Below are 26955 nucleotides of genomic sequence, written 5' to 3'. Positions count from 1 at the left end.
CCAACTTTAAAAGAGTCTTAATATTGACACGGGTGCGTTATTAATGATTTTTGTTTTCTACATAGGTGTAAAGAGAACATCGCGCGGGAAAAAGACAAGAATGCGATAATGGTGCACTTGCGGAGCTTATAAGCTAAAAGAGCGGAACGGCTGGAGCAGGGGTGATCCCTCGTGAGGCACTTCGTGCTTTGCCCCGTCCGCGAAGCAAAACAATTAGAATCAACCCACTGTGTAGCCGAAGGTCTCGATTCAGGAAAGTTATTGGTATTTCCGGGATTTTAAAACGTCAATATGACGGGTGGCGTATTGCAATCGCCATCTTCCAGGCGTCGGTGTGGAGTGTTTATTGTTAGTGAAAATAATTACGAAAAATTTAGTTCCACAAGCACTAGCAATTGAAGGGTTAAGACGAGTCTTCCACACGGATTCGAAACCTGACATTCGACGGCGCAGTTGATATCAACCGTGCTGCAGGAGTCGCGCTCTGAGTCCTCGAACGCCAAGAACACACCTCTCTCTAACCCATCGAAAACGAAAGTGCTGGGTTCGCAATGTGTGCCCGTGCTGCAATATTGTTACAGAAATAAGCGGCCGGCAGGAATAAAGGGACGCATGTTCACAGTATGAAACCGAACGATTTTATGGTGGCAATGTCGTGCGCATTTGCCCTGAACCTGGTGATCTCCCCCCCCCCCCCCCCCCCCCCCCCCCCCCCCCACAAACACACAACTTGAAATAGTAGGACCCGGCTGATGAATAAAAAAAAAACACGAGGTCAAGTGGTGAAACAGACACGCAGAACCACGAAACAAAAAGGGGAGGTCCCAGATGGACGGTCTGCTACCGGCCGCGAAATAAGCGGTTCCGTTGCTGTTTGATGGCTTGTATGTGCCCTTCGTAGAGTTACTTACCTCAGCACCAGCCACAGCTTCACCCCGGCACGCCACAGGCTGGAGAACTTAAGGGATATCGTCAGAGTATTGGGCGGGGACACTGCAGGGGATCCTTGATTCTCGCCAGCGTCGAGGCGTCACAATTGTGTCTTAACCTTAAACACAGACTCATTTTGTTGAAGACCTTTGTAATTGATCTGAATGGCAAGTCATCGTACTTTTCTTTTTACGACATTGATCAATTCCTTTTTTTTACCAGGTTGGTGTGCCTGACGGAAATGCAAAAGTTTGGCGACAAGGGTGCTGAGCAATACTGGCGAGTCTGCCGGTATGGCACAGTTCTTGATAGAAGCGGCACAGCAAATGGGTCTTGACCTGAGAAAGCACGCAGCTGCAATGCCAAATGCCCTTGACGCCGTCCTCGTCCAGAAAGAGAATGGTTTACAGGTGCCAGCGTGGTTTGAGAACAGGATCAGCACCCTTTCTTACATATCTCGAGGACTCTACGTGCTTATGGCTCAAGCTTTCATCAAAAACATGGGAGGACAATTCCTAAGGTTAGAACGCTTAATATTGTACACACTTTTTTGTTTTGTTTCCCTTATGCAACGTATGTAATGCACGCAAAGACCCAAAAAGCACCAAAAAGGCTTGCACACTATTAATATTGCTGAAAAAACTACAGTTACTTTCTTTATCCCGTCTAGAAAATAATTCGTACTCACTTTTCCGTGGAAGACGAAGGCCGGGAATTACTGCGAATTATTGATGTCTCCGAGCGAACGACGAGCCTTGAAATACCATTTGGCCTAAAAATGTGATGAGCGTAGTGGTATTGAGCTCGTGAGTGAGAGAGATGAAACTTTATTAGGCCCAAAGAATAAGTCATTCTTATTGTCTTTGTATGTTCGCCACACGCTTTCAAAAATCCTTTGTTTGCAGTGTTGGCTGCTTGGTGGGAAGTTAACACGACGTTGAAGTTTTCTAAATTTAGGGAGCACGATTATGTGGAAACTAGAAGTAACCCTGGACCTGAAATTGTGAACGCAATGTGTTTTGTTTTTACAGTTTATTTTCTCATATTCGTTCGGACACATAGAACTAGATTTACAAAATGCATGCTAGAGATTTCATTTACAATATGCGCGTGGCTAAGGTAGTGAACGTTCTTGTGAAAATATCGAACAAAACACTCCACACGTCAAAGTAAACAAAAAGACAAAAAGGCGTGTTTTTTTCCCGGTTTTCGTTTAACGTTTAATTGTTGTCTTATTGCGTTGACTCAAATGAGCAACAATAAACCCAAGAATCTGAATGAACTAGCTTTTACAGGAAGACTGGTTGGGGTTACGGCTATTACAATATTCAAATTATGTCAAAGTTTCGCTCTCGGCAGCTATAACATCACAACACAGCGAATCCGAATGTTTCTAAATTTGCTTTATTTAACGTGTCAAAGATTATCAAACTGATAAGCAAAAAAGTTAGTTTAGTGAAAACATAAAACGTGAAACATAAACGCAGAACTTGAAAATGAACATTTGACAGATATTTGTCTGGTTGGGGCAAGGCTAATTAAAAGGGGGGACGTCCAACCAAGCCCTTTTAGAGATCCAACGTTTTGAGGCACACGCGGATTCTTCTTCAGTGATGACTGGCGATGGCCGTTGAAGTGCAGTATTTCGAATTTTTATTCTTCGTTTATGATTGTGCATTCTTTATATCTTGTTGATAAAGCGAAGGCCGTCGAGTGGAATGGTGGCCGAGTGGGCTGGCGAACACCATATCGGAGCACATGGAGTGAAAGCTCGCGTTGCGTTTTAATCTCCACCCCTGACCGCTTTGATTTTGATGAGCATTGTACCAGCGTGCGGTCGTGTATCTCTGCTGCGTGATGCACGTTAAAGACCTCAGGATAGAAATCGTACTGCACTGGCTAAATTACTCATACTGTGGGTAATAATGTTGCCAGGCTGTGGCACACTAAACTCCCGCTGCATAAACGACTAAAAACTAATATGCTTTGTTTTCGAAGCCTGTTCACGTAGGGGGATGGTAAACTAACAGTAAAGTTCTGTTGTCTAGTTTGGATGTCCCATGATAAAAATCATACATGGCTTAAATACATGGCTTGCACGTGACGTCATCCAAAGGGCACTCCGATGTCCACCAGAGAAGTGGAGAAGAAGGAGGTCCCCTCTTGCCAAGACCCTCTTTTGTACCTCCCATATTTGCCCGGACGTGGCTATTTCCCCCCAGACGATTATAGAAGATTAACCTGTGATTTAAACTTCCCATAACAGCAGCTTCTGTGTCTCTCTCTCTTTTAGGGTGGCCAAAAGTACGCGTTGTGACGTCAGTGCAAGCCATGCGTTGGGAAAGAGATCCAACCATCGCTCCCCTAGTGGCTAATTATAGAACTACACCAATAGGGACAACCAGTGACACTATGGACAACAACAGCATTGATGACGTGTTTGTGTTTTGACGCAGCGCTCGGGCTACGTATCCGAAAGTTTCGTCAGTGTTCGGCTGGGGCTCAAGTTCAATCACTGAAGCCAAACGCGCACGCAAATCTCATGGATATTTTACTTCATATTTATCCACTGTGCAAGGGGGAAAATGGGCACGACCCATGCCCAATCTTTGCCCCGTGCGCGGTCAAGAAAGACGAAGTAAAGATTCCTGTGCACATGATTTGTGTTGGTAAATACACAACTTTGGAGAAAACAAGCTGGACATAGGGATCCCTATAGTTCGTTCTCGTCAATATCAATACACCATAATGAAATGTACCATCATAGAAGAAGACAGAAACGAAAACAAAAATACTGCTCCTCAACGGCCATTGTTCCAGCAACGTCACAAGAGGGGGTCAGTTTGGGAACTCCAGCGGCATTCATCGGAGGAGTGCGAGCCGCTGCGGTAGCTGACGAAACAATGGCGCTGCTGTCGTCGTGAGATTAAAGCACCTCAAACCTGGGAAAAGTGGCACCATTCATTGTTGTGGAAATGCTCAAGACACGTGTCGCGCGCTACTTCTCGGAACATATGGCGTTTGAAATCTAGCTCAATGCTGTGCTGTGCGGCCATGAGCTTCCCAAGGTCTGCACAATGCACGTGCCTCTTGCATCGAACCACCATTGCCCTATTTTAAAAAAAAAATGAAGGGGCTTTACGTGAGATGGGTTGTCTCTGCGCAGCGTAAAGCTCTCCGTCAGATTCGCTGCGAATTTTCGGCTAGCTTTGATGGCGACGTGCGATTGAAGAATAATGATGACGTGCGAGTAATGACGAATAACGTTGTCAAGCTGGAAATGCAAATCACACACAGATTTTTGATGTGAGCGCGAATATTTTTCCAGGACCGCGTTCTGCTATACTCTCAGGAGCATATCATCCTTCGGCGCGGTAAAAATCTGGCGCTTCTCGTCACTTTTTGACGCTTGCGAGGCGTACCCGCTGCGATTGCCGGGAGCGCAACAAGTGAGCATCATTTCTCATTGATTAGAGAGCGACCCGATTTCCCGGCACCAGAAAATAAGGCTTACGAGCCTACGACAAGTTACCGATGAGACGAGCGAAAACACGAGGAAGAACGACGACAAGGAGACACCGCCGAGAGTCGATCCGAGGACAACCACAGCGCCACCTCTCGCGCGCTCAACAAAATCGCGCCACGCCGGGAAGCGAGTTTCCAAACTGACCCCCTCTAGTAACGTTGGTTATAGTCACCTCTGAAGAAGAAGCCGAGTGGGCGTTGAAACGTCAGGGCCCTAGTTTGGGCTTGGTTGGACGTCCCTGTTTCCGTTTTAATTAAAGATAGAACTGAAATATTAATGAGAAAAAGGCGTGGTGGTGGCTGTTCGTTTCATGAGACTGACACAGAAAAGCGGGGGGGGGGGGGGGGGGGGGGCGGGAAGGGGGGGCATTAAATATTTCGGTATGTGATACTTTTGTTCAGTTACAGTTTTTAAACAGGGATATAATTACTGCAACTGCACAAGGAATTCGAAGTCACGCTTGCATATAATACTATTTTCATACACCAGGTTCTTTCCGGGGAAATAAATGCCGCACACTACGCGACGACTGGCTTGGGAACTAATAATTGTTGCTAGAAGGAGAGGTCCCAGAATCGGCGCGCGATTGAAAGACCAGCTGGATGCAGCATTGACGCTGCTGTTTACAGTGAGATGCGTCGTCCGCTTGCGTTTGCCGCGATTCAGACGCTTTCTGCTCCGCTTCTTTTGTTTTCGTGTGCATCATGTAAATCCTCATCACAGTCTTAAACCCTTCACAAGGAATCATGACATACATTTCCAATAGCAGGCTCTTAACAGCCTGATTGCTGGTGACATTTACAGTCGTCTTCACTGATCCCAGTTCATATACAGTCCAGTGGATGGTTGTGTTGTTGGTTTAAAACAAAAGTAACTTCTAAAAGCGGGGAGTCTTGCCATTTGGTGCACATACTGAAAACGCTATGACGTTCGGGACTTTTTGGATTGCGTGCTTTGCCCAGTACTTGCTTGTAAAATATCCCCTCATACCATCCAAATTTTTCGTGGTGGAGGCACTGCCTCACTGGCAGGGTTGAAAAGGCCTGCTCGTCTTCATCAATGTTGTCTTGAAGGTGGAATTGCATCGGCAGTCATGCAAGGGCGACTCCGGGGAATTTCCAATTTCACCGTTGGTTACGCGAGTGAAGCTGCGCTCGCGCAGCTGCACCCGCCGAAATGTTTCGCCGAAATGTTGTGCATAGACTACGAAGTTCTTTAAGAGCTCTTGTCAGCTTTTGGGATTGAGTGCTGCAAAACCTGACGGCGCTCGGTGTAGTCGGGAACGGCGAAAAGGCAGGTTTTCTTCTCTTTCTTTTTCGCAGAAACGTGTCCAATGGTGGATCCGGGAGCAAAGCGCAGTGTTTGCCGTTATGCCATCGCTATAGTCTGAACGCTGGAGGCAATCTTTCCGGAAAGAGCACCACAAACAAGCACTTCTAGGGACGCGAGCGAGGCTTTCCCGGAGCTGCGTCAGCAATTGGCATCTCAGAGTCAATGAGCGCTCAACCTTTTCTCGTCATGATACACTAGCGCGCCGTCGCACACGCAGCAAGCTGCGCGATGCTGACACCTCCCCCTTCTAGTCACCGGAACTATGCCGGAACAATAGACTACTTCTAAAAATCCCTGAATGCAACACTGCGCACAGGGATGTATGTGGTGCATCTCAGCACTGTATGAAAATAAAGTCGGCGCTCAGTTGCATTGCACCCATTCATCTTCGTTACAGCCCTAGTTGAAACACGGACCTCCATGGCAGTAACGACCCGACTAGACTTAGCGTGCAGTATGTGTAAGGCTTGCCGCATCTTATACATTTCTGGTGGCTTGGCTACCACTTCAGAGTGCAGCATGACCCTCCTGGGAGGGTTACGCATGATTTAATAGGCCTAGAACATTGAGACGGTAGAACAGAATGATCCGCCCAGCACACTTCTTCCTGCGTTTACCTGCGCACAAATTCTGGTACATCGGGAGCTCCCAAGAAACGTGCACCATCGCTCTATCCGTATTGGTAGGCAGCAGCCACTAATGAATTTAAGGAAAGTCCAATACTTCAAAATAATACACTGTATTTGGTCGTTACGAAATGCCGTGAATCGGTGGTCGGGTCTATTGCGGGAGAACTGGGAGGAAGTAAAACTTACTAATACATTTTTCTCAAGAAAATCAAAAGTGCAAGATGCAAGTCTGTTTTATTATTTCAGTACTCGAATGAAACTATTTTAGTGCACTGAAAGACGTTTACCCATAATTATCGCGGTTCTTTTTTTTTCCGGTCATGACAATAGACATCTGTTCTTAAAATTTGGTTTTGCGGACGCACGGCGGGATACAGAACAAAGAAACGGGAGCTGAAATAAAACCAAATAATAATCAGATTTTTTTAATTGGTGTTACACTCCTTATCTTAAAAAGGCAAAACAGTGCGAAAATACCGAAGACAAAAAATAAAGGAACTAAACAGGACACCGCGTCTGCGCTGATTCTTAATTGAACGTTTAATCAAACATATTCCAGTAACAATATCAACTCTGCATACTTAATCACCACGTACCCATGAGTCATAACTAAGTGCTGTTGCTGGTACGTTTTTTATAAGGTGGTAAGTTAAGAGCCAGCGCTATTCTTGGTTGGTGACTTTTTATCTGTCTTCGTTCTATGCGTGCTGTTTTTGTTTTAAGGTGCAGCTCCACCGTAAACGCCGTTTTGGTTCTTTTTTTACGGTTTATAACTTTCTTCCTATGAATTGAACAGTGATAAAGTTAATGTCAAATTAAAGAACTGCTTTGCTATTATACATTAATGTCTCAATATTACGATTATTTTTGAGTTGGTTTGTTGGTTTATTATTCAGCTTTTAGTAGACCACAGTCTGTAATTTTGGACAACGTTTTTGTAGAGTTCTCGCGTTTAGTATTCACGATAATTTACGTGAACCGTCGGTTGGGTATAATTAATTGAAAAAATGAGCTCGTATCTGTACAGATAATGTATATTTTAAAATAAAAATAATAGAAATTAAAATCGTACTATTTCATCGTACAATCAAAACGGAATCATGTCAACTATTGAAAAGTAGGAGACAGATATTTACAAAGCATCCTTCGATATTATATTATACAGAACTTCAACAATGATATGTTACACGTGAAGCTTCGTATTATATCTCCAACATTTCCCATTCAGTTACAGCAACTGGCAGTTTGTTATTATCAAATACGGATGGCGACGCGTGTTCAAGGATAGTTTGATGTACATTTGCCGTCATGTGCCAATTAGAACTCCACGTAAAAGACAAAAAAAGAAGCGCAAGATGTTTGAGTGGCGGATGCCTGGACTCCCGCAGTGAGGGTGGCGGGGATGTCAAAGTAACAAGCGCGAGGCTGCAGGTCCACCACAGCTGTTTTTGCACGCTTTCCACTGTCCGTTGGTATACACCTTTTCCACAAGCGCGCAGCCATCTTGAATGTCGTCACTTCTGGTATGCCTCAAAACATTGCTTTCGTCTCTCCGCGCCGCTGGAAGGTGTTTATGAAAAATGCGTGATTGTTGTGCATTCGTTTTATGCTTCACCTATATTCTCTGGCATACGGCAGGTGGAAATGTTTTATCACGTTTTCGTCCCGCATATCAGAAGCGGAACCCACGTGACTGAGAACGATCGCAAACAGAAAACGTCTACACGTGCCAGGCGCGATCCAAATGGAACAGACGCCATGAAATGGCTTCCGCCAGTTGTGATCCCTCTACATATGCCAAAACAATTGAATGTTTTTATCAATTGCAGAAATCATTTTTCCAATCAAATTATGGTTTGTCGTCCTGGTTCGACTATGTTTTGTTTCACAGCCACCGCAGTGGCTTTGAACTGGCAATGATATCAAAACAAGATACTACTCGCTAAAACGTCTCAGTGAATCTGAGAGAGCCCTCTGACATATGAATAACTATTTGGTAAATTCGAATACGCTCTAAAGAAAAGCCCGTCCGTTTACTTTACCACACAACACTCGGAGAGTCAATCAACGCAACTTACGGAGGCGACTCACGGAATGACGATGTCGAAACATTTGTTTAGACCAAAGAACGCAGTCTCAGTTGTGACATGAAGGAATGCAAGCGTGACGTTTTCCATTGCTTAATGTCACAACTGAAACTGCATTTTTTCGTCTAAACATGTTTCAGCATCGTCATTCGCTGAGCTGCCTTCATAAGTTGCGATGATTGGCTCTCCGAGTGTTGTACGGGAGAGTAGACGCACAGGCGTTTTTAGAGTATACTAGCCGTGGTGCTTGCAATTTGACGGAGGCCAATCCGAGATTTCGGCTGCTCATCAAAAGATCGCAAGTTGGTCGATATGAAGCCGCGTTTTTTTTCCGCTAGGGCGTGCCAGATTACCTTGGTTGGTTGGCTTCTAAACCCCAAGGTTCTGAGCACTTGCTTCGCTTTGCCTTAGCTAGGGTTCCTAGAACTGGAAGGTGTGCCAACCGCGTCGGTTTCTCCGAGTAGCTGGGTGACGTATTGCCCAATTCCGTCGCAGGGGCCTGGGGTGGCGCTGCCAGTGTTTAAGCGTGTTTAAGCGCCTATTAAAACGAGCTTCATGCTTTGAACTTCTCTACCGAGCATCTGCACTTGTTCAGGGCAGCATACTCGCTCTTGGAGATTCCGCTTCGCTCGCACGTATGGTTAGAGCCCTGCGCGAATAACAGTTCGATCATCCGCATCCGATCCGGATCCGCAGACTTCGTATCCGCATCCGAAACACATCTGTAAAACTCAGAACCGCATCCTACCCTCAATCCGTCATTCATTTTACATCATGAAAAATCAAACATGAATAAAAATGAAAAAAATTATCTAAATGATATGCTATACGCCGTTTGCCCACCTCTCTACCACAAACATTTAATGTCAGGATACGGTGAAAGTAATTTTATTGTATTCTGTTTTATCGTATTTATAAAATAAGCGAACATCCTTCCAGAGATATTTCGTATCGCTGAAGAGATTATCGCAGTTATGAGCTCCTCTTGGGCGTCCGTGACACTGACACTCTGTCCAGAAGATTCGCTCAAAAAGAAAGATTTTTTAATATTTATTTTCCTTTATGCTTTGTAAAACCAACTTAGAGCAGTCACCTATTGAATAAACAAAAACAAATAAAGAAATGACAGACTAATAACATCGTGCCATTGTATTTAGGTCAAACAATAAAAACGTGGGATAGTAAAGGTACTGACGCCTCGCAGAAATGTGCTGGGGAAAAATCTCACAATATTATATAACGGCAAAACCTCCTATCTGTTTCAGTTTTAGGCACGAACACTGAGCTGAATGCTGAGAACCATACTTAAAACAACTTGGTGCCAACTGTCTAGAAAAAGACAATGCACACACACGTAACGTTTCATTTGTCGAGGTTGCTTTTTAAAGAAACAATATATAGTCAACATTGACGGATTTAGGCTGGGCCGCCTCTCAGAAATAATCAATTCCCGCTTATGATAACTGTTTCTCTGTCTGCGTACTCGATACTGGGATGGCGTGCGCGAACTGCGCTACAAGAATGGGGAGCCGGAACTCGGGCCGACGCAAGTTGCACTATTCCAGAGGATCGAATTCAGTCTCCTATTCCTGCTTGTAGGTGAAGAAGCCACTTGCAGGCTTCTATTTTCTTGTGGCTTGTACATTTTGTGTTTTTTTTTTTTGCCCCGCGAAAGTTTTTTTGCAGCTTTCCTACCAAACAAAAACACGCTTTCCCTGGACAACCGGCGCTCCTGCATTCTTTACGTTTTCTAGGGACAGTAATTTTAGCGACATATGGAACGTTCTAGAGCGACCTTTCGCCTTTCCTCTCTTTGCCTTGTCTTTCCCCTTTTCTTCCTTGGCAAGCTAATCCTTAAGGTCGAAGACGAGTAAGTTCGAAATACAAATCAGCTGATAGTTCAGCGCTTTGTGAGTGTTTTTTTTCTGTGTGTTTGGATTTTGAGTAACTGTCTGCCTGTGCGCTGGTTCGTAATGATAATCAAACCTTACTTGACGTAAAGAACAATTTTCTCTCTGATCGGCATCTTTTATCTAAGAAAGTAGTTTGCTCCTTAATACATTCGATAATGCGCACCCCCCCGGCCCCCCTCTTCATGGTATTACTGATTTATTCACTCTACACTACGCCGTCACACACGTTTATGGGCCGCCTCGGCAAAAATGTAGATCCGGACCCACCGATATCTGCATCCAATCCAAATCCACGGCCCCTGGCATCTGTATCCAATCCATGATGTGCCAAATATGATTATTTTATCCGTAGCCGCCACTTTACTGCGGATATCCGTGGATGATCCGCGGATAATCCGCGGATATGCAGGGCTCTGGTAATGGCAAAACCAAATACCCTCTAAACATTTACAGGGCGTTTTTTTACGCCAAAATGAACTACATATCACGGAACGCTCGTCTCCACCCAAATATAGCGCTAGAGGCCAGAACAAGATTTGAAAGTTGCAGCATTAACCGTTATTTTATTCAAAAGTAAAAATAAATGTTCTGAACCTTTGAAAGGGAAAATAAGGCACATGTTCACCCTATTTCGGTAACTGGCGCTGCAGCGCTCTGTGTATTATAAGAGGTTCATCGGCCGCCGTTTTTCCATTGAAAATTGAAAAAAAAAAAAAAAAATTGCTTACAACTTTTAAATTCTATAACGGTTTGTTCTAAAATTTTCGCATCAGGCTCGGACCTCTAGCGCTACATTTGGGGAGAGAATGAGCATTCGGTGGTGCATCGTTTATTTTCGCGGTTAAAAAACCTGTAATTGTGTTGGGGGGACAATCTGTACTTAACTAGTAAGGTATTTGGTGAAACAAAGCTTACCTTCCGCACATGTGCAATGCTCTCACGTTTCACGTGACTGCACGCTGCTTTATCAACATTTTTTTTCTTTATAGTACCAGTGTGATTTACTTCGTGCTCTTTTGTGTGGGATACGGATTAGAGACCAAGGTAACTCAGGAAAAAACTATTTCGCGGAGAGCAAAAAAACAACAACAAAAAACCTATGTTACTGGTTACATGCGCCACCATCAACAGAAGATATTCACAACTTCATATATGGTCGCTCGCCTAGGTAAACGTTGTTGTTTGTCAAGTACAGGTGTGACTGCACCCTAGTTGCCGTATGAAATCACGTGGGAAAAGCTCGCTATCAGCACGCGCTTTGTCGCAGATCCTATTCAGCCTGTGAATACCGATTATCAGCGCCGAGATGATTGGTAGCTGTCAGAAGGTGGGAGTTTTAACGTGAAACGTTCTTTGGCTAGGTGCTCAGAATTTCATGAAGCCCAGATAAAAGTTGATGCTGGATATAAGCGTCGCCACGACACTCGACACTGATTATCTCCGTTATCGGGTGGGAGAGGAGGAGAGGAGGAGTGAGGTCCTCAACCCTGATTTGCTTAACCGCGAGGGGGGGGGGGGGGGGGGGGTGATGTGACCATATGGGTAGGCAGGGACGAGTGAGGAAGGAAATGAGCAGCTGTAGCACCTGTGCGCATTGAGGAAGAGGAGGTTGAGAGTGCGGAAAATTCTGGAAGACCCCCAGGTTTATCAGCCCGATCAGCGGTAGTATCGCTTATTTCTAGGAACTACTATCAAGTGTGCTCATGCCACGAGTTAAATTATCTGACGAACAGCGCCGTGAACGTGGGCGTCTGGCGTCTGGTGACTCTAGTATCGTTAAACGTTTGTGATCAGTGGCGTCACAAAGAGGGTGCGGGAAGGGGGGGGGGGGGGGGGGGGGGGAGGCGGGGCGGACCGCTCCGGGTGCAGAGCTCCCGGGGGTGCCGCGACGGGCCGGTTGAGGGGGGGGGGGGGGGGGGGTCGTGGTGGGCGTCGAGCGGAGGGCGGGGGGGGGCGGGGGTTCCAACGGGCGACGAGCGGGGGGGGGGGGGGGGGGATGTCGCCGCGGTTTACCGCCCCGGGTGCCGCTGACCCTAGTGACGCCACTGTTTGTGATGCACGAATGTTTCACGTATCCAGCACAATGCCTAGCCATTTTGTTTCTATCGGCTCACAGTTAGAGATTTTCTCTTGTTATAATGCAATAAATTAGTAGACAGCGTCCACTAAGCCTAACGGCAATACCGTGCTATGACTATCATTCAAGCTTTAGCCTTGGATGTACCCTTGCCATTCTATGCGCTCAGGGGTAGCGTTTTATAGAACGCCACTCTCCACTCTGTGAATGTTTCATTTTTCGCATATCAGTATTGTCGGTGACAGGTTAAGAGTAACATGAAAGCTCCTCCAACCTTTTTCCACTTTAGCAAAGCGAACGCTGGAGAGGAGGTGACACCCTTTCCAGCGTTCGCTCTACTAAAGTGGAAAGAGGTGGGAGGAACTTCGTAACTTGTCACCGAGTATAGTTTGCTCGCACAAATAAATAAATTAAGAGTGCGACACTGCTTAAACTCTGTGCAGTAGCTATCCGCAGTATTAGAATCTTTGACTACCCTGTCATTTTATTTCTCATTGAACCCGAACTAAAATTATTTTTAATCGTTTAATGCTGAAAGTGAATTTTTAACCTTGGCATTACTTTCATTACTTTTGCTATGTATCAAACGTAAGACTCCGGTAATTTGGTGTCCTAATTTTGGTGTATTAAGCTGAATATCTACACCTGGAAGTCATTTTGTGTGTTCTCCAGTCCCATGGTATGGTCAAAATAAACATCCCAGTGATCTAAATGAGACACCTGATTGAAAGGAAATAAATTGTTTTAATTTTTTAGGTATTGAATTTCTTAAGCAAGAATATTAAAAATTAATTTTTATAACGTCATCAAGTTTTTCTAAAAATATATCAAGAGCCGAACTCACGTACTACAAAACGGCGAACCCGTCATGCAAATCTGACCATTTTGAAGTACGCGAAAATAGCCTCCGAAATTCCCAGGGTACTAATTGCGCACTGGCATTATAATCACTTTTGACGCGTCGTTTCTTTTTTTTTTTTAAGATGGCGATTTTTCACGACCTCAGGACGATTTAGGGGTTTTTTTAATGACCAGATTCGCTGGAGACGTGAGCTCATAGCTGAGACAGCTGCTTCCTTTGCACGGTAACTGGTGCAGCTGAGGCGCGTTTCAGAAAAAGCTCGGTGAGAGAGAAACAGATGAACAATAAGGGATGTCAATGTAGGATATAGAACAATACCACACCGTACAGCTATGCCACCACACACTATTTATTGCGCTGATGTAGAGATCTGCAAGCCGATCTCGTCACTATCTGTTGGTTAAGAATCACACAAACCAAGGGTGAAGTGGCCGCTTAACGAAAAACTGACTCGCCCACATTGTAATCTTGGTCCATTTCCCTCCCGTGATGCAAACGATTAGCTCAGTCTCGCGACTCGCGAGTTTTGACTGCAGAGTTTTTATTCAATGAACCATTTCTTCAGAAGAATGGGCAGGGAAAAAGCGCGATCTTCCAGATAACAGTTTAATGTTCTCAATGGGGCTTCAGAATTATCTATCCTGCTGAAAGCGAACTAAGGAGTAAAGGATACTTTCAGTACCTGGTTTAGTAGGAATCCCTGGGTTACCTTAAAGCTCTTTTAGTTACGTTCAGAAGATGCCCCACTGAAACAATATAATGATTTGTCACGGGCTTACTTTTTTATCCAGTTGTCTAAAAATGCGTTTCTCTTGAAATTAGACTAAAACTTAGGCCGACTTTCACAACACGGCGGAGTTAAATCTCATCATTCCTTATTTTTTCCTCAGATCGGTACAACATTTGGGAACTGTTTTGAGCAGTTGACGCGACATAGTGAGCGACGTACCGATGTCATTAAGGCACTGCCTGCTGCCGGTTGTGGAAGACACAATAGGATTACAAAACGGCTTACCATTTCAAGGTTTTGAATAACAACGTTCACTTGGAGTAATAATAATAAGCATAGTCTAACGTTTGCAGTTCAGACATATAGTTGATTGTTGCGATATAGGAACATTGAATATGTATTAGACACTTCCAAAACTGTTCATCTTTTCTGGAATAAGGTGTCGATCTAATATTGTTTTGCAATATAATTATGTTGTGCGACCGGTATAGGAGCTTTGCCTTTGGTTGTTATAACAATGTCTTGCGTTTTCTATTTCTCTAGAGATATGGCCTCGTTTCTTGAGGAAAAGTACTACCATTCATCCAAAAACCTCAAGAAAGATCATCTCACTCCAGGCCAAGACAAGTCAAGGCAGAACGCCAAACTCCACTTATTTTCATACCACGACTTGAACATCATCGCGGTGCTGATGGCTCTCGACTCTGCGTTTTCTGAAAAGCCATATTACGGCTCATTAGTGACGTTTGAGGTGGGGAAAGTCGCAAACGAAGCTTATATCACAGTTTATTATAGAAATGGTACCCAGGAAATCAAGATGTTTAAAATGCCAGGTTGTTCTTATCCTTGCAAGGTGAAAGATTTTATTACCCTTGTGAGAAAAAGGTTTCCAACTGATTTTACACCGGAGGAGTGCGGATATCCAAAAGGATATGTGGTACTGTAGCACTGTTTTTGGCAGTGCATCGTAAATATACATTTGGAGGCGAGGCTTATAGATAATAAACTTTGTTCTCAACCTCAAATTTCTTCTGTGTGTTTCAGCAGTGCACATAATACGCAGACGTTTCTTGAGTTGAACTAAACAAAATAGTTTTACAAACGTACATTGTTTAAATCCGTGACCACGACTAGTTAGATTCTCACGGCATGGACACTATTAAAAGTGGAGGGGAAATCAGAAATGGTGCCTGTGTTGGTGGTGATTACCGCGCAAATAAAAGACCATAATGCCTGACCTTCTGCAAAGACTCATCAGTGTTCTAAAGATGCGCTAGCTGGCTGAGTGACTAAATATACAGTTTAGAGTTTTAAATCTTTGACATGAAGCCTTTCTATAAGTTTGCTAAGAAACTTACAGGGTCGATTCATACAGCGTGGTCTCTTTTATGGCCGACGAAACTAAATGATGATATTTAAGGCCTCTACCTAGAAGTGTTCCAATGAGTGTCTGGCTTTTTCTGCCGTTTCGATGTTTCATCTAAAGCCGAGAGGAGACTGAATTATATAGCCCGATATTTAGGAGCAAGCAAAAACTTAAGTAGATTAATGGCGCGTTCACACTGGAAGCGGATCCGCGTTCGCGAAGCGGATCCGCGCGTTCTCAACCGCAAAGCGGCTAGTATCGAGCGGTTGGAGCGCGTTTTTGCCAACCGCTTCGGGACCGATTTCTCCCAACCGCTTTCACGAACCGCAAAGCGGCAACCAATCACAACGCGACGCTGACGTGACGTCAGTGACTTTCGAAACAAGATGGCACCTGTCGCTGGTGAGGCGTCCAAGGCGCTGTAGTCCTAACGCTGTAGTCTTAGCTTTCGACAAATCAACGGAGAAACTTGTTGTTCACGTCCGTCACTTCAATCCGCTGCGAAAAGAATTGACTCGGTAATTTTAACGGGCTTCGCACCGGTGATTTGGTTCGGGTAAGAGTTTGTTGATTATTCCGGGTGCCACAGCCCAAGCTCGCTGCCTTGTTAATCTCTGCCTGTAGAACGTCGGAACCCGCCCCTGATCGACCGAAATGTCAGCTCTTCTACCCACTAGGATAGTCGCGTGATCTATTGAAAGCTTTCGACACCGTGCATGACCACCACGAAGGCCGATAGAGACGTCGTGAGCTTGATTGCGTAGCCAACGCACTACCGCGGAGGGGGCAGGGTACCTGCGCTAGCCCGACCTGTAACGTTTACTACTAATAACATAAATAAAGGAAACCTACTCAAGGAATAAAGTGTACGTACCAGACAATGCAGAGGTAATCCATACGGCGTTTATTTGAGCTTAATGTCAAACAAACAGTAGACTCGATCGACGAGCGAGTGACGAGAGGAGAGTCCGCCACCAACGAAGCCCCGACCGGCTAGCACCGAACACATTTCCCCGCACCACGGTCCACCCCACCGCTCACAACTTCGAAAATGATAAGAGAGAACAACAACGAGGGGGAAAACTGGCCCTCTATCCCGAAAACAAGGTCAGCTATTCATGGGGGAAGGGTCCACTTCGAAGAAAAGGTCGGGGGCATCCTGTTCTGAGTCAGCAAGGCGCGCCTAGCTGGGCTTTGCTTGTGGGCAAGTGGAGGGAATCACAGGCGGGTTTTGCGGGTCCATGCTTCCCTTTTCGCTGCCTGAACTCGTGATGCGCGCGAACATCCCGGAGAGAAATATTCTCAGTGCCAAAATAGCCAAACTTTGGCTTTGGATATTGAATTAAAGTGGATTCTGGATTGTAAAACAGGGTTGCCAAACGCAAGTCTCGAAAGATCACGCGTGATCGCCGAGAAACCGCCAACCGGCTCTCGGTGAGTCTGAACGGGGTCGCTCGCGAACCGCATCCGCGACCGCTTCGCGAACGCGGATCCGCTTCCAGTGTGAATGCGCCATAAGGCCGTCGATGCGCAACCGCACTCCTAAAAAAAAAGAGTCGCTATGACTGTCTTTGGGGGGTATTGGCGCGCTAAAGATTTGACTCCTCCACGACTCGTTTGTAGAGTCACTTGACTCTTGTTTACAAAAGAGTCCTGCGACTCTCGTCACACTGGAGTCATGGTAGTGTATGGGCGACTCCAGGTGATGTAGTCAACTGCGACTCTTTAACGACTCTTATCCAACGGAGAAAAAGAGTCACACGACTCTTTCCTGGTAATCCCCGTGACTCTCTAACAAGAGTTGTGAGGACCCTCCTTTTATGAAGAGTCCCACGACTCCTATCGCAAAAGAGTCATGGGAGTGTATGAGTGACTCTCCGAAAGATAGTCAGTGCTGACTCTCACTTTGTCTGGAGTATAGCAGCCCTAGTCAAGTATCAGTTTGTTCAACAAAGGGAGGCATTGTGATCGTTAGGAGACTTCTTGCCGCCTGCGAATGTTCAACTTGAATTTCCCTAAAGCAAGGGTAGTAACATCAACTGTGTGAAAGTAAAAAAGTTGAAATGGAAACTTCGATTCCACCTACAAGAAGCGGTAACATCAATTATCTGCAAGTGTAAACGTCGAAATTCAGAACTGATATCTTACAATTTCATGTAATGAAACATGGAAAAAATGAACGATGATGATCTTAACGATGGTGAACTGAATGCTGCTCTAATATTTACCATGAAACACAACAGAAGCTTTCAGGACAGCATTGTTTTGTTACATTGGAATTTGCACACAACAAAAAAAAGTAAAAGTTCTTTTTTAATCGCCAGCTTAACTTTCTATTAGTTTGATTATACTTATCATTTATAATAGGTTCTATATCTTTTTTACCACATGTCTAGACTATTGGCAAGAGCTGGTGTGTACGAGCATGTTCTGTTGCTTATGCCTGCTTTGAGTGGACAGGTGGGTGGCAATAAATTGCAGAAATCTTAAAAATTTAACAATAAAGATAGCTGTTTTGTCTCAGCTCATATCACTGCCATTTGTGCAAATGAAACTTCTTGAGTCCTACCATGCAGGTACTGCAAAACAAGCCACAAGTATTTAAAACAATTTCTTTATTACAAACTAATGTGATACATATTGGCTCAAAAGCCTGCTTCGGCTTATCACAGGGGTTTTATCACAAAAACTAAACAAATAACATCATAAGAAATAATACTAATACACAACACTGGTATAACTATTAGACAAGAACGAAAATAAATTACAATGACAAGTTTTGTGAAGGCTTGCTTTGCCTGCTTGGTGTAGAGAATTAAACCGAATCGACAACAAGTTGCCTAAAAGCTTTGTTTGCCTACTTGCTGTTTTTTTCAATGCTTTGTTTTTCTTTTTGCAGTTTCTTTTTTTATGATTTGGATCCTCAGATCAACAGATGCACAAAAAAAAAAGAAATATAAGAGAAGTTTGGATACACAATGGAACACACAAACCTTTGTATTATAGCTGGAATACTCACCAAATATATATGGAAAACATTAAAACAGTAACCGTTATTGGTTATTATATTTCCCTGTTCTAGGAATGTGCCCCGAGTGCTGTCACAACTTTCACAGCGCTTACCGAATTTTTTTGTATTTTTTTACCCCTGAGGGGTGCTCAAGCACAAAAAGTGTGGTTCGTCGATTCCCCCTTCATACTGACATTTCTATGCTCAGTACATGGCTAATACCCGAGAGATTCTTGCTGAAAAGTCCAGAACGTCGATTCATAGGTCCTCGCAGACAACGCACATGCTGCCAGATGTCCATGGTTGCCTTCCAGTGAAAAGTGACGCCGGGTTCCCGAAAGTCTTTACTGGGTCCTGGGAAAAAAAAAGCCAATAATAAGAAATAACTTCTGGAAGTCAGACGAAGTTGTAGGTGAGCAAAGTAAAATTGTCGAGGATATGTTAAGTGCCCACAGTGTCATAGATGGAAAGTCCATGCAGCAGAGCGAAGGCAAGTGAGGCAGACGCCCATTGCTGCCTTTCTATATTTCGCTTTCCCCAATGCACACTTGATTGTGAAGTGTTTCGTACAATGGAACCGGTGCATCAGGGTGTCTACCAAATTGCTGATTTCAAATTTCTCGTCTTCTCTAGAATTTTCCTTGACTATTTTGATAAAAACCTCCTCACCACTTCTGGGTCAAAGGATCATAATTCGGAAACGTTATTCAGCATAGTCGTGCCCATGCGCAACCGTCAAGCTTTGTTCCGTATCGCCGTTCCACTTTCAGTGGTCATTTTCCCTGATGAAGCCAACTTTTTGACAATTTCCCTGAGAATTTCAGGTTGGTAGACACCCTGATGATGTATCAGGTTACAGATGGACACCATAAAAATGCAGACCCTATTGAAAATATTTCTAAAAGGGCCCGTTAGTCTTGAAGGATTATGGGACCTCACAGGCCTTCAAAACCCTTCAAAAATACCCCACAGAAAAACCCTTCAAGGATACCCCATAGAAAAACCCTTTAGCCCCACAGCCCTTTAACCCGTCAGGCCCTTTAGCCCATCAACCCTTTAGACGCCCAAATGTCTGTGAACCATAGACAAAAATGCAGGTCAAAACACTGAAAATTTATTGCCGACATTTAGTTTTACATGCATATTATAACTCAAAAAGCAACGCTTGTTCAAACCCGGCGCAAGGAGCTGTAGACGAAAGGGATCACATCAAACAGGGACAACTGACATCCTTATCACAAAGAAAAATACCTTTCAAAGTACTCACAATGCCGCTGGGTATATTCCTGATGTACGGTAGTTCAGCTAATAAAACCGAGCAGGTGCACCTCACGGACACATACACAGTCTCAGTAAGCACGTTTAGCGAAAACCACGAACTCGTAAGCAGCACCCGCCGCCGTTGAGAAATCCCGAGCACAGTCACGGTTTCGTCCATGATGACGTCGCGCCGGCGTCTTCGGCGTATTCTTTGCTCGCTGGTCTGAAGTCGGACGGACGAAGAGGCGCAAGGAACAAGTCCGGACAGCGGCCGTCATCCACCGTCTCAACACCCACAGTGCCATAATCCCGGTGCGCAGGCACAACATGCGGTGGGACGCTGACCCCGACTGCCAGGCTTTGCAGCGAATAAGCCGACACCGGCCACCATCTCCTTGAATGCGCTGAACACAAAGGCGCTCGAGCGGTGCTGAAGGCGGCCTGCGCCGAACTATGGTTCACCTGCGGTACCAAGAAAGAAACTGCACGGATCAAAACAGACCAAGGGGCGAGCCCTCAAAACCATGCATGCTCACCTTCCTGGAGGAAATTGGTCCGCTCCAAACATCCAGGCTCGGGGGATAACCGGAACCGCACACGAGCAGAGAGAAAATGGCTATGGCCTCCCCCGCTTGCACACAGCACCCTCCTCCCCCCGACCGCTGGCCTGGCAGCCCTGCACCCTCTCCCCATCGCCGGGCGGAGAGAGGCGATTGCTTTTTGGGGACAGTCCCCCGTGGAAGACCGGTTCCCGGAACGAGTCGCTCCCGCGTGCGTCCCTGTTCCTGGAAAGCGCGCACTGCTCTCGGCTTGTTCTTTTTTTTTTTCTTTTCTTTTTTTTTTATACATGGTTGCACGTATTTCGCCTCGAGCGGACAGGATTGCGTTCGCCTCAAAACGCCGCTCGGCCAACACCACTCGGCCCGCGGCTCGTCAATTCTCCACATGGGCGGTCGCCCTCAGTTGCTCTTTCGCGACCGAACACCCGGGCAGTGACAGACGGGTCCAGGAGCCCACTCGTATTTGATAGAAGAGCAGTAATAAAAATCTGACCGTACTCACACACGATCGGCATTCTCCAAATACTTATTTTTTCCCCCGTAGCGTACAATAAGCAGCTATGCTCATTAATTCTGCGAAATGTGTTTTTTCCACCTGGGCCGTTGCCCACACAGACATATCAAGAGGCCTGAAGGTTTTCCCGACCCCATTAGAAAAGTTCTTGACAGGCCTTCAGACATTTCAAGGCATCGTAAAGGGGACTTTAGACATTTCAGGAGAGCCTCTGACGGGGCCAGTGAACCCACCAGGAAATATCGGTGCCCCCGTCAAACATCTCAGAAATTCCTGAAGTCCCTTTCACACCCTTTAAAAAAATCCTGAAGTCCCATCAGAGCGATTTTCAATAGGGGACTATTGCATTCAAAATTATTTGAGCCATTAGGAGGAACCTAAAATATTCCCATGGAGAGAGATAGAGAGTGGAGGGGCGGGGGAGGGTGCTGCTGCTATTGTCTACTTTTTTTTTTAAATAATATCAATTTAAGGCTCAAATGGAACGAGAGTAATAAATCAGTAAGTGCACTGAGAGCACTTGAAGCACAAGAGGCACGGTCCCTACTGAGGAAAGAGGGGAGGGTACAAGTCTATCTGAACCTCTCTGCAGCACCCTGCATAAGCTAGGTGCTAGGCAAGACTGGGGCTTATCTACTGAGAGTGTCTTGTACAGTCAAAGAAAGCATTATACAATTCGTTGCTGGGCAAGCTGCTTCGTGGCCGCAATTAAAAAAAGTAGTACATTAAAACAGGGACAAGGAAGGAAGGGAAGACTTTTTTTCTGGATTAACTACCCAGGCAGCCCTATTGGAAAACCTCAATATGAACAGCGTATTATGGATATTGGTAAACAATATATTTTTATTGTATTACATTACAATATGGACAGTGTATTGGAAAACATTACATTTATTGTATTGTATTACAATAAGGGTTTGTTATGGGATTCCAATATCCATAATACGCTGAAAACATTGGAATCCAATACCGTACAAACCCTTATTGGATCCCCATGTGTCTATGGGGATCCGATACGGGTTTATGATTCCAGTGCACTTAGCGTATTATGGATATTGGAATCCAATATATTATATCGGCTACCAATAAAACTATAAACGAGTTGGAATATCACGTTCAGCGCAACATTTCTCTGTAACGCAGTCTCTTCTTGTGTGTATTTCTGAGTGATAAAATAAAACAAATGTTGCTGTTGTCAAAGTATGAATAAAGAAGCAAAACACTGGGCTTATCCATACCAATTTAACATATTCCTGAACTGGAGGATCTGGCATTTACTGCAAAAGAAAGTTAATTGTTTAGAACCCTCATTCAAAAACTTGCTGTTTAAAAACAGAAGGTGAAATCCTTACCTTTTAATGAAAACAGCACCTGCTAGCTGTAGCCATATAGAAACTGCAAAATAAAAATTTGGAATTAGTTCGCAACAAGTAGCAATCCTTCACTAAACCAGATAGATTCAAAATTATGCCTGCGTTTGCTTGCGGAAATATAAGCTTCCATTCCACTGCCACGGGTCATTCTGAGCTCGGTGAATTAAATATACCTATCCCCTCGTCTGGCTTCACAGTTCCTGCTTTGCACCTAACTAAAGTACCTGGAATGCTCACCTTTGAGGAAAAACGAACTGGTGCTTGCTTGCTTGTAGGCCGTGGAAACTGGGACAAACTGGGAGAGAGATTTGTGATTAGTTGCGTTCAAGTAGCAATTACATTGAGTAGCCCCGTAAAGTACACTAAGTCGATAGGATGGAAGCTTGGGCGAGTTGGTGAATTATATTTTACGGTGACAGCGCAGGAAAAATCAATCTCACACCAGACATTCAGGAAGACAAGCACACGCGCTGAACTTACAAGTCTTGTGTATTCGACTGCTTCATTTTTCTCTTCAACGTCTGGGTTGACTTTTTCAGAACGTGATAAGTAGAAGTAGCACGAAATACAAAGGAAAATTCCAAAGAGAAGGCAAAAGAACGGTAAAAGAGAAGACAAATGAAGAAATGGAAAAAAATATCTAAACGAAACACTTTTACAAATCGTCCCTCTCCCTCATCGCTGTCATTTAGATAGAAATTGGATCTCTTTGCTTGACAGCGCTATAGAAAGACTACTTAAACACTAGTCCTTCAGCTGTGCTATCCTTTCCGCTTCCATTATTTTTCTAGCGAATGCGTCTCTACTCCTACCTATTAAAGAACAATTTTCAAAATGTGCTATACAGCCACAATCGCGACAATGGATTCCCAAGTGTCCAGCTACGACTCGGTGGGTGTTATAAAAAAGCTCTCTTAAAGGACACATGCAAAGGAAAAAAAACATTTTTTTAAACGGCTTAGATGGAAAAAGGACGCCATAAAATGATTTTACAACGAAGAAAAAAAAAATAAAAATTTTTAGAGCTATATTTACGGCGCAAAACGAATTTGTAGTTGGCGCCCGCGGGCACCGCGGAAAAGTGGTCCGTATTTATCACGTGACTGGTCTTTATTTATCACGTGGTGCTTGCGCTCTTTCGGAAGCTTCCTATGGCCTCTAAAAGTAACTTATTCATCTTCGTTTGAAGTATAACTAAAAACGAAGACGAATAAGTAACTTTTAGAGCCCAAAGGAAACTCCTGAAAAAGCGCAAGCAGACGTGATAGACCTGTGCGGCGGTCAGACGACGGCGGCGGCGCCCCGAAGCAGGCGAACTTGTGCAGCGGCGGCGACGGCGGCGTGGAGAAACGCGTTGAAGCGGCGTTCGCACAACGCTCAGCGTGCGGCGGCGACGCAGCGCGGCGGCGCGCGGGCCTACCACGTGACCAGCGGCGGCTCCCGCGAGCGCCAACTACAAATCCGTATAGCGCCGTAAATATAGCTCTAAAAATTTTGTTTCTTCGTTGTAAAATCGTTTTATGACATCCTTTTTCCATCTAAGCTGTCTAAAAAAAATGTTTTTTTCCTTTGCATGTGTCCTTTAAACGATCATTCAAACACCTTCCAGTCTGACCTACATACTCTCTACCACATGAGAGTGGGACAGAATATACGACTCCTTCAGTACAATTTACAAAGCTCTTTGGTGCTTTTTCGAACAACCAACTTCCCGGTGTGCCGATCCGTTTACCTTCCTGCACAGGCTTAGGAGCTTATTTGGTGCTGTAAAAGCAACATTAATGTTAATGCAGTTACCTATCTTTTTTAGACCGCGCGAAACTTTATGTATATATGGAACAACAGTCGTCCTTTTCTTTTCTGTATTGCGTTTAGGTCTTTCACCCCATCTTATTATCTTTAATAAATCCTCTGCCACGGCTGTAAGTAATGCACTAGGATATCCTGTTGACTTTAACCTGGCGATTTGAGCATCAAAGCTAACCTTAATTGAAGCATTTCTATAACACCCACCGAGTCGTAGCTGGACATCTGGGAATCCATTGTCGCGATTGTGGCTGTATAGCACATTTTGAAAATTGTTCTGTAATAGGTACGAGTAGAGACGCATTGACTAGAGAAATAACGGAAGCGGAAAGGATAGCAAAGCTGAAGGAAAAGTGTGTAAGTAGTCCTTCTATAGCGCTGTCGACCAAAGAGCTCCAATTTCTATCTAAATGATAGCGATGAGGGAGAGGGACGATTTGTAAAAGTGTTTCGTTTAGATATTTTTTCTGTTTCTTCATTTGTCTTCTCTTTTACTGTTCTTTTGCCTTTTATTTAGAATTTCCTTTGTATTTCGTGCTACTTCTACTTATCACGTTCTGAAAAGTCAACCCTGACGTTGAAGAGAAAAATGAAGCAGTCGAATACACAAGAGTTGTCAGTTCAGCGCATGTGCTTGTCTTCCTGAGTGTCTGGTGTGAGATTGATTTTTCCTGCGCTGTCACCGACAAGTACACTAAGTCGGAAAGATTAAAAAAATTACATGCGCGGGACATAGATAATCTCTTGCGACGTAACTGGGCACACATCAATATCGCACGCGTGTATTACAGAAAAATAAGCTTCAATGCAGGAGCCCCCAGTCGTTCTGAGCTTCGTCAATTAAAAATGCTGTACCGGTCGTCTGGCTTCAGTATTCCTGCTTCGGGAATCTGGAATTCTCACCTCTGAGGAAAATAAGACTGGGACCTGCTGGCTCTTAGGCCTTGGAAACTGCCAGAAAGATTTCAGATTAGTTGCGTCCAAGTACGAATTGCTTTGACCAGCCACCTACTGCACACTAAGCCGGATAAAATCAAAATTACATGTGCGTGTCATAATATGCCTCTTGTGACAAAACTGGGCACATGTTTTGTCGCCTACAGCAACACTGAAGCCAGACAGACAAGCGATACGGCATATTGAATTGACGGAGCTCAGAACGACTGGGGACGCTTTCCACTGAAGCTTGTTTTGCTGCAATACACGCGTGTATTGCAGCAAAACAAGCTTCAGTGAAAGCGTCCCCAGTCGTTCCGAGTTCTGTCAATTAAATATGCCGTACCGCTTGTCTGGCTTCAGTACTGCTGCTTCAGAGCAATCTAGAAAATCTAGAATCCTCACCTTTGAACAAGAGTGAACTGGCGCCTGCTGGCTTGTGGGCCGCGGAAACTGCAAGAGATTTGCGATTAGTTACGTCCAAGTAACAATTTTTTTTGAGTAGCCAACTACAGCACACTAAAAATTATATGCACGGGACATAGATCCCTCATGCGACGAACTTCCTTCATCCTTGTTTTCTGGTAACTCTGCTCACCTTCACCACCCACCTCCAATTTCTGCGCTACTTCTTTAATCTCGATTCCCTGGTTCCCAAAGGCCATGCCATGGCTTGTGCCAGTCACGGGTCTGTCAGCTCTGCAACCGGCGCCATTGTGGCAAAGACGCCAAAGCACCTTGCGCTTGATGTGCTCTTTTAATATTTTGAGCATGGCTCAAAACATGTAGATGGGTGTCTGGTATGCCCTTTGCTTATTTGCGGATCGTTTCGAATCAGAGGGTAGGCGCTTCTGCGATCTGAGCGCATGCTCGGTTTTTTACAATAGTTGAAATTGAACTCTGCAGGAATCTTCAATCATAACAAACAGAATATGCATGCCAAAAGGCATAGCAAATGAAACACTCACCATCTATCTATTTTCGTTTCTATTCCGCAAGAAGCTGTCGTATATGTAGCCTTCCTTGCTTAAGCCGTTCCTCCCTAGTGTCCCGGTTGGGTCTCGTCCTGATGAATCGTCGGTGGAGACCTGAGGTGCAGTCAACATCAGATTAGACCTTTCGAGACAGAACCATATACTTGCTGGTAGGAAGTACACCCAAACGAATTTTAGACATATCATTTATAGTGAGTTTTAAGATGAAAGGCCTGATGTAAAATGAGACGTCAATACTGACGCACCCCTTTAGCGACCTAAAATTTTGAAGGCCTTGTCCCCCTCGCTAGGGGGACAAGGCACATGAATCCCGGCATGTGGATGAAATTTTTACCTTAACATCCCCACTCAATGCCCGTCCCCGAATATTCGACCACCACACTTTTAGAAAAAAGATAACTTTTTAGAAAACACCGAGTCATCGACCACCCCTACAGAAGCCTGAACCAAGAATACTCATACCGTGGCTTGTTTGCTCCGTGCCGCCCGCGAGTTAATTCGGGCTGACAATGTTTTTTTTGTTTTTTTTTTTTCAAATGAAACCCACATTTTTAGTTTCGGTTTCACTTGTAGAGGCAGGTGGATACTTTTGTAAAGCTTCCTCCCAATGCGCTTCCGAGTCAACATTTTTGCAATGGCCAACCCCCGGGCTTTGATTTTTGCGCTACGTGACAAATGCTGAAACTGATATTGCAGTGATGTGATTGGCCTAAGCCGTTTTGGAGCACCTTTCGGAGCAGCCAAAACAGTGTTTTGGAGCAGAAAAAGTGGCCTTTGGAGCAGCCAAAACAGTGTTTTGGATCAGCAAAAGTAGCTTTTAAAGCAGATATTCTAATAAAAATAAAAATATCTGTTTTAAATGCTGGACACGCGGAGGGAATCTTGATCAAGTTTGGCCACCTCGGAGTCTTTCAAGATTTAACTGAAATGCCAATGACATGACACATTTCTTTTTGCGTTTCGAAACATTCTGCAAGGCTGGAGCAAGCTTTGATTTAGCTTAGGGAGTACTGAATGTCCAATTTCAATGTCTCCAAAGAGACATTGCG

General features: G+C 44.6%; 1 pseudogene; it reads left to right on the top strand.

The window, feature by feature from the left end:
* Nucleotides 1–15032, top strand: part of LOC120849732 — a 107557-nt pseudogene extending 92525 nt beyond the window's left edge.
* The last annotated feature ends 11923 nt before the right edge of the window (nt 15033–26955 follow it).

The sequence above is a fragment of the Ixodes scapularis genome, unplaced genomic scaffold, assembly GCF_016920785.2.
Source record: "Ixodes scapularis isolate PalLabHiFi unplaced genomic scaffold, ASM1692078v2 PGA_scaffold2__306_contigs__length_199485367, whole genome shotgun sequence".
Classification (NCBI taxonomy): domain Eukaryota; kingdom Metazoa; phylum Arthropoda; class Arachnida; order Ixodida; family Ixodidae; genus Ixodes; species Ixodes scapularis.
This window is presented reverse-complemented; position numbering and strand designations above follow the sequence as displayed.